The following is a 14,921-nucleotide window of genomic DNA, read 5'->3' as shown; positions in this document are numbered from 1 at the left end:
AGTGCTTCGACAGGACACCGATGCAACGAGGTCGACGTGCCGGAGGAAGACTTAGATCCGAGGGGCGAGAGGTGAGTCAACAGGCCCACGCCGATCGAAGAAACTAAGGAATTGGAGTTTGACGAGAAAATCCTCAAAATTGGAACCAGGTTGACTGAGAATCAAGAACTGGACTGGGCGAGACCCCAGGGTCCCTCGCCTAGGAGCGCCAGCTTGGGGCGACGAGCGGCCCAGGGATTTGGGCCTCCTCCTAAAGGCCCAACCGGCCTAATAAGAAGGATTAGAGGCGCCAAGCCCAACCCCACATCTATAAATAGGGGATGAACACCAATTGTAAGGGACTTTTAGCTCATTTGAGAAATTACAAGATTGAAATTTAGTTACTTTCTCTCTTTAAAGCGGTTACGCTCTCATTCCCTCTAGGAATCTCACATCACGATCCTTACACTCTAGGTACTATACTTCATCTTTATGTTCTTAGATAGAACATTTGGAGCCGTTTGTGGGGAACGGTAGATTTCGATTCCCGGACTACGTGGATTGTGATTGGTCTGAGAGAAGTTCGATTTTCCGTGCAATTCCTTTTTGGTTTCTTGATTTTCGGTTCAAATTCTTGATTTTCTAGTAACACTTGATGGAAGCACAGCGTCGACGAAGTAGGAGAAGGATGAAACACATGCGTGATTCGCGCCGCGCGTATGGAAGGCGGCGAGGTGAAGAAGCAGAGTCCTCAATCTCCTTGATGGAACCTTCAGGAGAAGGACTATCCTTATCTCAGCCGGTGGACGCTTGCAAGGATTGGAGGTGGCTGATTCGTGATGTCAATAGCCGCCTGAAGCAGCAGCAGGACACGGAGGTCCGAAGGGCGAATGCAACAGCGGAGCCTTGGACACTGCAAAGGAAAAGCTATTGGAAGTTCGTGAGGGAGGGGAGGAATTCGTCTCCAAAAGGAAAGCTGGAGTGCTTGGACAAATCGCGCGAAGCAAGAAATCTCCGGGAACCGCGAGCGACGCGAATGAGCGGCAAACCGGGAGGAGAATGGTGTGCTTATCACCAGGTCATGGGCCACGCCACGGAGGAATGCCGCACATTGCAGCGCGAGGTGAGAAAGTTGATAGCGGCAGGGAAACCTACTAGAACACAGGGCGGTAATACTTTGACACCTAAAGGAATAAACACTATCGCTGGAGGGTTTGGAGGAGGATTATCAAAGCTGTTGGGCGAGAATTTGGATATTTTTGCTTGGAGTCACAAGGACATGCTAGGAATAGATCCGGACTTCATTTGCCACAGGCTGGCGCTGAGTCCCGGAATCAAACCAGTGACTCAGACACGTCGACAAATGGGCGATGAAAATGAGAAAGTAATCCAACAAGAGGTAAACAAATTATTGGCGGCAGACTTTATTCGGGAAATTAAGTATCCTACCTGGCTGGCGAAAGTGGTGATGGTAAAGAAGGCGAATGGGAAATGGCGAATGTGTGTGGACTACACAGACCTGAATAAGGCATGTCCGAAGGATTCTTACCCATTACAAAGCATAAACAAGTTAGTGGATGGGGCGTCCGGAAATGAGTTGTTGAGTCTGATGGATGCATATTCGGGATATCACCAAATCAAGATGCACCCGTTGGATGAAGATAAAACGGCCTTTATGACCGCCAGAGTAAACTACTGTTATCAAACCATGCCTTTCGGACTGAAAAATGCGGGGGCGACGTATCAGCGGTTGATGGATAGCGTATTCGAGGGCCATGTGGGAAGGAACATGGAGGTCTACGTTGATGATATGATCGTAAAGTCAGTTTTGGGATCAAGCCATCACGAGGATTTAACAGAAGCTTTTGGCAGGCTCCGAAAGCATAACATGAGGCTCAATCCGGAGAAATGTTCTTTTGGTATATAGGGCGGGAAGTTCCTAGGCTTCATGATGACGACGAGAGGAATTGAGATCAACCCAGATAAGTGTAAGGCGATCCAGGAAATGAAGAGCCCAAGTAGCGTGAAGGAGGTGCAGCGCCTGACGGGGCAGATTGCAGCCCTATCTAGGTTTCTCCCTCATTCGGGCGACAAATCGGCTCCGTTCTTCAAATGCCTCAAGAAGAACGCGGCGTTTAAATGGAGTTCGGAGTGTGAAGAGGCCTTTAACCGCCTTAAAGAAATGTTGTCCGCACCGCCCGTTCTATCGAAGCCTGTCTAGGGTCTTCCTTTGCACTTGTATTTTTCCGTCAGCGATCGTGCGATCAGCTCGGTAATCCTTCAGGAGGTAGACGGAGAACAAAAAATAGTTTACTTTGTAAGCCATACACTCCAAGGGGCGGAAATCAGGTATCAGAAGATAGAGAAGGCGGCGCTCGCCATCCTCGTTACCGCCCCACGCTTAAGACCTTACTTTCAAAGCTTTCAGGTAAAAGTAAGGACTGATCTTCCTCTGAGACAGGTGTTGCAGAAGCCAGATTTGTTAGGAAGACTCGTCGCGTGGTCGGTTGAGTTATCGGAATACGGTTTGCAATATGACAAAAGGGGGAAGGTCGGTGCGCGGACTTTAGCTGATTTTGTGGTAGAGCTAACGCCCGAGGACGGTGAGAAGGTAAGCACGCAATGGACGTTGTTTGTTGATGGGTCATCGAACGACAACGGAAGTGGAGTAGGGGTCACTCTACAAGGGCCTGGGGAGCTAGTGTTAGAGCAGTCCCTTAGATTCCAATTTAAAAGCCAACAATAATCAGGCAGAGTATGAGGCTCTGATCGCAGGTCTGAAGCTAGCAATTGAGGTGCAAATTGATAGTTTGCTGGTTAGAACGGACTCGCTGTTAGTAGCAAGCCAAGTAAATGGGGAATTCCAGGTGAAGGAACCGGCCTTGATAAAATATCTTGAACGAGTACGGCTATTGATGAGTCGATTGCAAGAGGTCGTAGTTGAGTTCGTGCCAAGGGCACAGAATCAAAGGGCAGACGCCCTGGAAAAATTGGCAAGCACTCGGAAGCCTGGAAATAATCGAAGTGTGATCCAAGAGACGCTGGCCAATCCTAGCATAGAAGGAGAGTCGGTGGCCTCAGTTGACCGCCAAGAAACTTGGATGGACCCCATCATAGACATTTTGGCGGGAGAACCAAGTGAGGTAGTGAAGTACTCAAAGGAACAAAGGAGAGAGGCGGGACACTACACATTACTCGATGGGATACTCTTTCGACGAGAATTTATGTTCCATCATGAACATTGAGATGAGGTATAGTACCTAGAATGTAAGGAACGTGATGTGAGATTCCTAGAGAGAATGAGAGCGTAACCGCTTAGAGAGAGAAAGTAACTGAATTTAAAGCTTGTTATTTCGCAAATGATGGTAGTAAGTATCGACCGACACACCGATACGATACGCGATACGGTACGTTTTTTTAGGTAAATGATACGTATCGTACCTGTGTATCGAATTGTCCATGTATCGCGTCCGTATCGGCTGTATTGTATCATGTATCGTTGTATCGCGATACGAAGTTGTATCGCACGATACAGAAACTGGGCAAACCGGATCAGGCTCGCGACCCAGTTCGGATATTTTAATTTTTTTAGCCTTTTTTTACGGGTTTTTTTTATGAATTTGGGCCAAAGTGGGTCGACTCAATGCATTTAGGGATTGAAATTACCCTAAATCCCTGATTTCAACTCTTGACAAGGGTTCAACTTCAACGCTTACGGGTTCAACTTCAACGTTGTTCACCTTTACTGCAGTATGGTTTAAAGCATAGTTTAGCAAGTATGGAAGTGCTTTGCATTTGTCATGTTATTGATGATTTTGAAGGAGATGAAGACTTGCATTTGTCATATTTTGATTAATTATATTAGATATATCGTATATTTTTCATTTATGACTTATTTTTGTGTGTGTTTGTATCGTACGATACATAATACGATACGATACACGAGACGAAAAATAGGTCTTGTAACACCCCGATTTCGGTGGCGTCACTTTAGTAACCAAAAGTAAACTTAATGCGGAAAAACGTAAATATTTTTTTTTTTTTGATAATAACTAAGACAAGACTGAATTAAATAAAACCCAACAATAACAATAATCAAAACTAATATACAATATATAAACAGCCCCGCTGTAGTAGTAACCTCGTCACGAGTAAACCTCCAGTGACGGAAAGAAAAGTGTAACGCCCGAAGGCAAAAGGTACAATCCACAAGAAAGGTCAAGTGTCCGCAACACCATTCCTCAAAACTGAGAATAAGCTGGCCCATCGGCCTGAAGCAAGACCTCCTAAGTCCAACCATTTCTCTGTGATTCCCGTAAAGAAACCACACAAAAAGCTATAGGTGGGAAACTACCCTGTTCCCAAAGGAAAAAATGATGTTCAGAGCTAGGACTCTACTCCTACACTAATCCCATCTCGAGGAGCTCACACTAACACTCAATCCTACATGCTAGCATGATCGTCGTCCGAATTCGAAATCCAGAACGACCTAGTCTACATACACCATCCGTCCTCCTCTCGCAACCGCGATACGCTCCAGTTCCTGCATCTCAACCCTAGTTCCTCCCGAAGGATGAACCATCATGAATCAGCCCGCCAAAGAGATCTGACAAAGGGCGTTTGTTCGCCAAAGCACACACAGAAGACGCGAGGGTCAACTCCAAAGAATTATATAAATAATACCACCAATAGATACCATTAAAGGATTAGCCACTTAGGCTTATAACTAGGGATAACATCCTAGGGTTGCATTATTCCACAAAGAATATAACGACAGTAAAACACAGTTAACATGCATCAAGTAGAACTAACAAGTATCAAACACACTCATCACTAAGTCAGTATGCATGTTGCATGAAATGATATGCAGGTTAACCCAGTCAACCAATATGCAATCCGGAACGGATGGACATCAAACGGATCAGCCCTAACACCAGCCACGGTGGGACCATTTCGGCCCGCGTGCCTCTTACACCACACAAAGGTAGTCAGATCAGCAGTAAACCCGTAGGTCTGCCATTTCGGTCTGCTACTAAGAGTCACCTAGCAGCGCTCTTACGCGGAAATCCTGGTCTTATAACCAATTTTGGAATCCACCGTGGTCCGGTATCTCGCCGTGTTTAAACCACTTAATGAGTGCATGCAATGCACTGATTAGCCAAACAACGTCTCCGACCTCACTCGACACGTCGCCACGTGTTCTAGCTAAATTAATGTCTCTAGAAGCTTACCCTAAGGTAAAGTCGATTCTGCGACAAAATACAATAATCATAAAATGAGTGCAACCACTCACGATAACTCTTCGAGTCATCAATGCTCTCACGAAGTCTCCCGCTTCAGTGGAGTCTCACACATTCACAAAGTCTCACGCTTCAGTGAAGTTTTATGCTTTCACAAGGTCTCACGCCTCAGTGAATTTACACACTTGCACGAAGTCTCACGCTTCAGTGAAGTTTCATGCTCTCACAAGGTCTCACGCCTCAGTGGAGTTCCATGCTTTCCACAAGGTCTCACGCCTCAGTGGAGTATCCCGCATTCACAAGGTCTCACGCCTCAGTGAAGCTTCTCGGCTCATCCCTTGGATGGCTAACAAACTGCTCAACGAGCGAAGGAGTACCAACATACTCAGAACTTACCAAACTCCTCAACACTTGGATCCGACGACACTTCTTGTTTTCCAAAAACTAAGGTTTGCATCCGAAGCTTCCTTTCGAGTTTATTATCTGTATTTAAAGATTTAGAGGTTGTTTAATGTCTTATGAGTTTTCTTTTCAAAATAATATCCTTTTAGTCTTATCGCAAATCCTATAAGTTCTCGGGATCTCCAAATCCCCAAATGACTCCAGAGAATGTCTCGATCCATAAACATCATAACAAGGCCCGAATCTCATTCGTCCTATCAAGCTTCCTCCAAAACTCTCAAAATAAAATCGGCATGACCTGCCCGCTATCCTCACCATTCAGAATCTCAGATTCCAGTACAGAGCATATTTAAATCATCACAATCAACAACATGTCATATATCCATAAATCTCATCATAAACACTTAACACTTAGCGTATAAAGCATGCACCACACATCCTAGATTACCCACATAGCACATAGCATGTAAGTCAATCTCAAAAACATTCAGTAGATGAATCATCTACATTGTCAGCCGAAGCCTCAGAAAACATTTTCCAATCACACACAATCCAGTGCATAAACAATAAACAATGTCGAAAACATCGACCCTAAGCATTAACTAGAGATTCAGTGAGAAACCCTCACCTGTAGATTCTCCAGGACGATCTCCTAACACTTGTTCACAATCAAAGGCTTGCTCCTCTGGGAATTCCTCAAAATCACCTTTAGAGCAAAACCACAGAAATACTATCAGAATCTATCGAAAACTAAGCTATCGATACTTACTAAGGTTACTCGAAGTAATCTATACTCTAAGGTACGATAATCTAGCGCGAAAAGACAAGTTTTCGGAAAAGGAAATTTTCCTCCTCCCCCCTAATAGGGCTCGGCCACTTTGTGCAATTATGGGGCTCCATTTTTCTTCGATCAAACTTGGTTCCTATGCTTTCATAAGCCGTAACTAAAGGTATTCTGAACTCGGAAAAATTATCGGATCAAAAACTGTCGCAGGGGTATTTTGGTCCTGATTTTTAAATTTGGATTTTTCAAAACTGAAATCCCAAAAATAAAATTTTGCAGGGACGTCACCAACGGCGTTTATGACAACTAATCCTACTAGCACTAAGCTAAGGCGATAGTTTTCAGCCTAAAGGTTGAAGCTTTACACCAAAACCTCCAAAAATGGGTATTTTAGGCTCAAATTGATTCCGGCGGAATTCCGGCGACATAACGGAAAATCTAACCCGGCAGAAGTGATCTTGGGCGCATAAGGAAGAGGTTTAGAATCAGAAATGAAAGATTCAGTATAGTTTTGCAAAAACCCATAAACTATCCGCTCAGAAAACTCTACAAAAAAGCTATGGAAAAAGCGATCAGAGGTAAGGATTAGCGACTATACCTCGAAGCCTTGAAGTAGCGACTGATTGATCGACGATCAAGCAAACGATGAAGAAAATCTTCTCTTCTCCCTCCCTTGTAGAACTCGCGGCCTTGATGAAGAAAATGGAGGAAAATTTGAGTTTTTCTTCCTTTCTTTGCTATATATAAAGGTTGGAAATTCGCGGGAAAATGAAAGTTTCGCGAATCTGATTTTTCCGGCGTCATTCTCCGTGAATTAATAGATATGTTTTGGCGAAAGAATTCCAAAACTAAAATGAGGTCTCTTTGTATTTTTGGCAACTAAAGCATAGTCGGTATAAAACTATTTTACCCGACAAGTTGCTTTTTGCATTGGATGTCGGAATGGAAAACTTCCTTCTGAAGAAAGATTGAAATCATCAAGAGAAATGGGTGTACGCGTGTAGAATATTCATTTGAAGCTCTGAATAGAAAAAGTCTTCATCGTCGAGAAATTCTAGGGTTTTGAAATACCAAGGATTCAGTTTCGGCAAACTTCCGATGATTGGAATCGGACGTTCGTAGATCCTAGAGTTTCGCCTCGAAACGATTGTGATATATGGAAAAAGAGAAGTTCTAACATTTCTCTGAAGATTTTTGGAATTAACTTCCTTCGTGCCTAAAAGTGAAAATTAGCTATATACTAGGGTTTCTGACCTAGGTTTAAGCGTAAAACGATCGTGCTATAACTTTTATCGACTTCAATACGAACCTCAGACTTTTCCTGAACTTTCTCCTTCATACATTTATTTCATTTACTAAACTCTTGTTCAGGTTTCCCTTCGCCATGCATCAAACCTACTGGTGAATAAGAATTTATTCACTTGGTACAAACTGAAAAAGTTGGGCCTTACAGGTCTTTCGATACACGATACGATACACGATTTAACTACCATGCCTAAGAGTCCTTTACAATTAGTTTCCCTCCCCTATTTATAGTTGGGGGAGTTGGGCTTAGCGCCTCTAAATCTTTCTAATGGGCCAGTTGGGCCTCCAGGTGGAAGGCCCAAGTCCCCTGCCTGCTCATCGCCCCAGGCCAGCGCTCCTGCGCGAGGGACCCTGGGGTCTCGCCCAGTCCAATTTAGTTCGCCCCTCCTGAGGTGTCTTCCATCTGGGAAATATAAAGCTGTTATGGCAGAGGTTCACGGGGGGGGGGGGGGTTGCGCTAGTCACATCGGAGGAAGGTCTTTGGCAAGAAAAGTCCTCAGGGCAGGTTTTTATTGGCCCACAATAAGAAAAGACTGTGTAGAGTTTGTGAAGAAATGCAAAAAGTGTCAGGTATTTGCAAACTTGCCTAGGGCCCCGCCGGAACAATTGGCCACGATTAGCTCCCCATGGCCCTTCGCCATGTGGGGAGTTGACCTCGTCGGGCCTTTCCCCACCGCCAGGTCACAGATGAAGTTCATCCTCGTCGCGATAGATTACTTCACCAAATGGGTGGAAGTCGAGCCCCTCGCCAGCATCACTGCGGCCAAGATCGTAAGTTTTTCTTGAAAAGAATCGTATGCCGATTTGGGGTATCAAGGGCGATCGTTTCAGATAATGGGACGCAGTTTGCAAGTAACCAAACAAGAGAATTCTACGAAGAGATGAGTATTCAGAGAAGGTTCTATTTAATGGAACATCCTCAAACCAACGGGCAAGCAGAGTCGGCGAATAAGATAATCCTGCGGGGTTTGAAGTGACGGCTCTCGGAGGCGAAGGGAGTCTGGTTGGATGAACTCCCAGTTGTAATCTGGTCCTACAACACAACGCAACACTTAACCACTGGGGAAACTCCATTCAGGATGGCCTATGGGGCGGACGCTATGCTGCCCGTAGAAATAGACAATAGTTCTTGGCGAACAGCGCCGCGGTTTGAGGGCGAGAATTCTTCCAACATGGCGGCGGAGTTAGATTTGTTGTCGGAAACACACGATGAGGCTCGCATCAGAGAGGCTGTGATGAAGCAGCGAGCTGCGGCGAAGTATGACTCGCAAGTGCGACTGAGGGCGATGTAGGAGGGGGACCAGGTGCTAAAGAAATGAACCGGGAGCACTGGAAATAAGTTGAGTCCAATCTGGGAAGGCCCCTACAGGATTTTGAAGGCCTTAGGGAAGAGGGCTTATCACCTAGAGAGCTTAGATGGAAGGCGATGCCACGTTCCTGGAACACGGCAAGCTTGAAATATTATTACAGCTAAAGGATTGACAGGGAGCTAGTTTTGGCACAAGGATGATCGGCTAGTTGCGTCTCGCGAAGATTGAAGGTGTAAAAAGAAAGACATGTTCTTGTTCTCCATTTCGAGAGTTTGTTGGCCAAAGCGCCTAAATGGTAAAAACAAAGACACGTTCTTGTTCTCCATCTCGGGAGTTTGTTGACTATCACGTCTGATTGAAAATATAAAAATTGTATCCAGCAATTTCAATCACACTGAATTGCGGCGAGAGCTAGGTGGGAAAAATTCCCTGAAGGTGGCGATCCCAACATGACCTTGATGTTTGGGGATCTCTCCGGAAAAGCCGACGCAGCTCGCCGTCACTCGTTGGCGATGTGTGCGGATAAGCTTCTTATCCTAAAAACATCCCCGAAATATGGGTGAGCAAACCTAAATAGGCATAAGTCTTGGTAAACCTATATGACCATTGGGTCCCTTGCAGCAATAAGTCCTCGACAGGACAAACTGGCGAGGCCGCACCAGCTCTTACGGGAAATATGGTGTGGACAAAGCCTCGGTTCAAAAACTGAGCAAAAGTCCTAGTTAAACATGGCACACCATCAATGTCGTCAGACGTAATTCAGGAACAAGGGAACTATGGGGGCGCGAGAGAGAAAAACTCTAAAAAGCGCTAAAACAAGCATAAAACATAAATAAGTAAAGATGAAATCGAATAACTTGAAAGTAAAATACAAACAAAAAGTTTAAATGAAGAAAAGAAGTATTAAGCGTTACAATAACTCGAAATGGGTTAACATTATATCTTTTTCTATTGTTCCACAGCGTCTCCAAGGTCAACGCAAGCAACTTCCTGCGGATCTTCTGGACCCACCAGTCCTGTGGGGGTAACCTTCTTGAAAGCCCCAAGGCGGTCAAGGTTAATAGTAGGATGGAGGTACTTGATGAAGGTATGAAAAACGGTAGAAAGGGGGGTTTGAATAACGTTTTCAGTACAAAACTACCACCTTAAAGATTTTAACAAATCTTTTCGAGAACTAAGTGCAAAAGATAGAGATAGAAAAGCACACAAGGATTTTATCCTGGTTCACTTGATAAATCACTCAAGCTACTCCAGTCCACCCGTTAAGGTGATTTCTTCCTTCTTAGAATGAAGGCAATCCACTAATCAGGTAAGAGTTACAACTGCACTTGAAACCTACAAGTGACTAACAATTACACTGACTTAGCTCACACTAAGATTCACTCTCTTAGTCTTCTCTAGGATCCGATCAACCTTGATCTCCTAAAGGAAAAATCAAACAACTGTTTGAGGTTGGTGTTTACAAGGGTTTGCTTCTGAATAAGCTGAGTGTAAACTAAAATAAATTACAAGATGAAAGAAAGCTTAGAATATTTTGAATATCTTGCGCGTGTGTTGCTTCTTCTATTCACTTCTCTTCTTCTATTCTAGCCGCTTCTTTCAATCTTCAGCCTCTATATATACTCCAAGGATTAGGGTTGAGCGTTGCATGGAAATGCTACCGTTGGAGGGCAGTTCTGGAAAATCCAGCTTCTGCTGTGGCTGAGAACGTTAGGTAGGTCGTCAGGAAGGTACACTTGCTTTTGTACTTGGATAGCGACTTGACCTTTTAACCTAGGAGACTTCTGATCAGAGGAATGCTTCGTATTGGAACTTGTGAAGCCGGTTGATCAGAGTCAGAGGGAAAGCACAGATCCTCTGACCATTGTATCTTCTGATTCTGAACTCAGAGGGAAGAACATGGCCTTCAGAGTTTCTTGCTTCTGGACTTCAGAGTTTCCACTATTCAGCTTCTGGATCTTCAGAGTCTTCTACACCATCGGAACATCTGAACCTTCAGTGTTTCTTGGTTGTCAGAACTTCTGGATCATCAGAGCTTCTAGCGACTGAGTCCTCATCAGAGTTTGTATAGCTTCAGATCTTCTGAAGCTTTTCCACTGTTCATACTGAACATGGTGAATGCGAAAGCGTTGCTTGGGTTACCCTTTATACACAGTGCTTCTGATTTGTGTGAAATTGAGTCAGGGTCAGAGCCTGTAAATAGCACACTCAGAAAAACACGTTAGAGTACCACAATTGTTCATATCAAAAGGTTAACTTGTAATCATCAAAACATAGAGTTGTACTACTAGATCAAAACTTGATCTTACAATCTCCCCCTTTTTGATGATGACAAAACTAAGATTTTTGATGAACAATTCTTAAACATTAAACTGAATTCACTCAGAGTTTAGAGATATAGAATAAGACTTATCCTGATGTGAATAGTTTATCTTGCTCATTCTGAATTCAAGTCACTGCTTGATTCTGAGCTTAGCTCCCCCTGAATCTAATACTTGATGAAAACGTTAGTAAAGTCTAGATTCTGAGCTAAATCATATAAGAGTTCAGAGTGAAAAGCTTATGACATAGATGAAAAACGAATAATCAGAGCGCATAAGTGATCAGAGTCATGGACAAGGTATCAGAGTCTTGGGTATCAGAGTCAACTTAGAATCACTTCAGAAGAAGTGAAATGTATTCCTTGTATTTGCCCAGTGACACATCTATGGTCATGAAGGTGGAACTCTTAAAATCTCCAAAAGAAAAATAAGTCACACTAACACATCTTACACATCATCTTACACATCAAAAACTGGGTTTACTCCCCCTTTTTGTCATAAGCAAAAAGCTCGGGGTGTGAAAAACTTAGCTTGAAGTACAAGGTACTCCCCCTTAGAGAAGGTCTAAGTTGAAAGAAAATGAAGACGATGTAAGAATCAGAGTGAGGCGATAATAAATAGAAGAGTTAATGCAAGGGATGAACGTTTACCACCGGTCAAGTGAGTAAATAGAAGGGTCAGTTACCAAGTACTTAACCTCGAGAAACTGTAAGAGCATTAACTTTCAGAGAGAAAGTGAAGCCTATATAAAGCGTTGGAGAGAAAGGTAAGCTTCACAGCTCGAATAATTTTCAGTAAGAAAAATGGCATCATACAGAATGGCATTAGAAGAGCTCAGAAGGAAGGCGTTTGAGGAAGATATGTTCCTCAATATTAGGCATCCCGATGGTACAAAGACCATACAAGAGCTGACGAAGACACTGCTGGAAGAAGATCTTGGTCCAGAGATGGAGAAAGATCTGAAGGAGTTCCTCTGCTTCGTGGAAGAGATTCAGGAGCTTTGCCAGCGGGAGCTGAATCTGCTGGAAGAGAAGGAGACTGTGGAAAAGAGACTCAAGACGACAGAAGATAGTCTAGAAAAAGATGATCTGAGCATCAAACTTGGCAACATAGAGTATGCATTGGATCGTCTGGAGAAGGAAAGAGTGGAGCAGCGCCAAGAATGCAGAAGAATGAGGAAGGATCCTCCATTCTAGATATAGGGAATAATGTATGATGGAAAGAATTATGATGTAAACATAGAACAATTATGAATAAAACAGGTTTTGCAAACATATGTGACACAAATATATATAGATATATGCATATAGAATCACAAATGAACAAATTAAAGTAAGTAAATAAGCAGAGTTTAAATAAAACAACGTTAAATAAAAAGAAAAAGGAAGAAAAAGAAGAGATCCTAAAAACTAAGATTTGTCAGAACGGCGCAGAAGTTCCATCATCATGTGCTTCATCTCAATCAGCATGGATTCATGAGTGTCAAGACGTTGTTCCATGATGTCGAGTCTGGATGAGCTTGTCGGAGTAGAGCTGGAAGGAACGTTCTGAGCAGCTTGAGGTTCTGGAATGGAAGCAGAAGCAGCAGGAGTAAACAGAACTGGTGCAAGTCGCTCTGCCTCAGCTTCAGCTTCAAGACGTTCTGCCTCAAGTCTGGCTTGTTCAGCCTGAGCTGCGGCTTGACGGGCAGCTTCTTCTTCTTGTTCTTTCTGTCTCTTGGCTTCTTCAATGGCTTCAAGAAGCTTGGTTCTCTGTTCGAGTTCATGAAGAGCCACCCTCCTAGCAAACCTTTGCTTTGCAGCCTCAATGCTCTGACTTCCCTCTGCATGCAGGAGCTGCAGCATAACGGGAAACTGAGCCACCAGCCAAGTGCTCAAATTGTTCCACTCATCAGCCACATTTTCAGCATTCTCACTGAGGTCAGTCTGACCGTGCACATTGCGGAGCCTCAAGGAGGCTTCATGATTGAAAATATTGATGCACTCAGAGAGAGATGTGGGTTGAAGGTGAGTATAGGGAATGATGGAGAGGTGGGGTGCAGGAGAGGCTGGGTGATTGCTGCTATGAGCTTCAGAGGCACCTTGTGGAGAACCAATGTTAATTATGGGAGCATTGGGTTCAGAGGTTCCACGGTGAGGGTCTGAAGTTTCAACCAGAGGGTGAGGTGATCTAACCGAGGATTGGTTAGATACTGATTGTGCAGGTTCAGGGTCTGGTTGAATTGGCTCTTGTTGGTCAGGGACAGGGTGAGCCTGTTGGACTAAGGGGTCTGCCTCTTGGATAGGATTGGCCAAGATAGGTTCATCTGGGTCAACTAGACGTTCAGGTCTAGGGCCAGGATATTGCCTAGGGCTTGGACAGGTAAGGTAATATTCTTCCAAGGCAGATACCTTCTCTTTCCTAACCTCCATGAATTTTCTAAGTGATTCAGAGGTATTGGAGGGAGGAGAGTCAAAGACATTGATGGGGAAGGATACAGGTGTGAAGGCTGATGAAGAGTCTGTATCCGTGGTTCTGACAGCAGGACGTGCTGATGCTCTGGGAGCAGAGTGATCAGACGTTCTGGGTTGTGGTTCTGTTGGTTTGGGTTCTGGTTGGTTGGGGATGATGGGTTCAGAAGTTAATGGGTCGTATGGAATGGTAAGGAGAGAGGTTGGATCTTCTGACCTAGAGGGTTGGTTCTGAAGCAAATTCCAGAGTGGTGCTTCAGTAGGAGAAGGTTGAAAGAATGAAGATCTTGGGGAATGTGGTGGAGAGGTGGTTTGTGCGGCTGGCTGGGATTCATGAATAGGAGTGAGGGGATTTGAAGAGTGTTGGAGTAAGGCAGAAATTGGGAGTGCATCAAATAAATTCAAATCATCATCAGAGGTAAGTGCAGGCTTACTTGTATGTGCTGATGATCGAGTCACTCTGGCAGGAGGTTCAGTCCTTCTGACCTCTGCAGCAGCTGGTTCCACCCGAGTAGGCTTCACCACAATTCTGACTTTCTTCTGCTTCTTCTTTGGAGGACCATCCTCACTATCATCACCATCATCATCAGCAGGCTTGCTCTTCGCCTTCTTGACCAGAGGGACATCAGATTCCTCTGAGGATTCGTCCAGAACCATCTTCCTCTTGGTTTTCTTCTTGGGAGGAGAAGGAAACTCTGGAGCTGGTGGAAGTCTGCTGACGAAATCATCAAGGTCAATCTCGAATCCTTGAGCCCTGAGGTCTTCAACATAGCATCTGATGGCTTCAGGATGGTCTGCTTGAGTCCACAGAGGGTAGTCATTCAGAGGCATTCTTCTTCCTCTGATCTCAGAAGATGTGTCCTCATGAGCAGGAGCAATCTTCTTCTGGACCAAACCCATCTTCTTCAGAGAGTTGGCAGTGAAGACATCGCTAACAATTGTGCTCAAATCCTCTGTGCAACCAGCATTGATCAAATCTTGCACCAAGTTGCTTTCAATGAGAAAGTCTGAGATCAGCCTCCCAAAAGGAATATATTTGATGGCTGACTTGATGGAGGAGGTGGTGCGAGACTTCCGGATGCATTCCTTCAAATAGGAGAACAGGAAGTAGGGAAGGCAGATCTTCTCCT

The sequence above is a fragment of the Lotus japonicus genome, chromosome 2 (genome assembly GCF_012489685.1).
Source record: "Lotus japonicus ecotype B-129 chromosome 2, LjGifu_v1.2".
Classification (NCBI taxonomy): domain Eukaryota; kingdom Viridiplantae; phylum Streptophyta; class Magnoliopsida; order Fabales; family Fabaceae; genus Lotus; species Lotus japonicus.
This window is presented reverse-complemented; position numbering follows the sequence as displayed.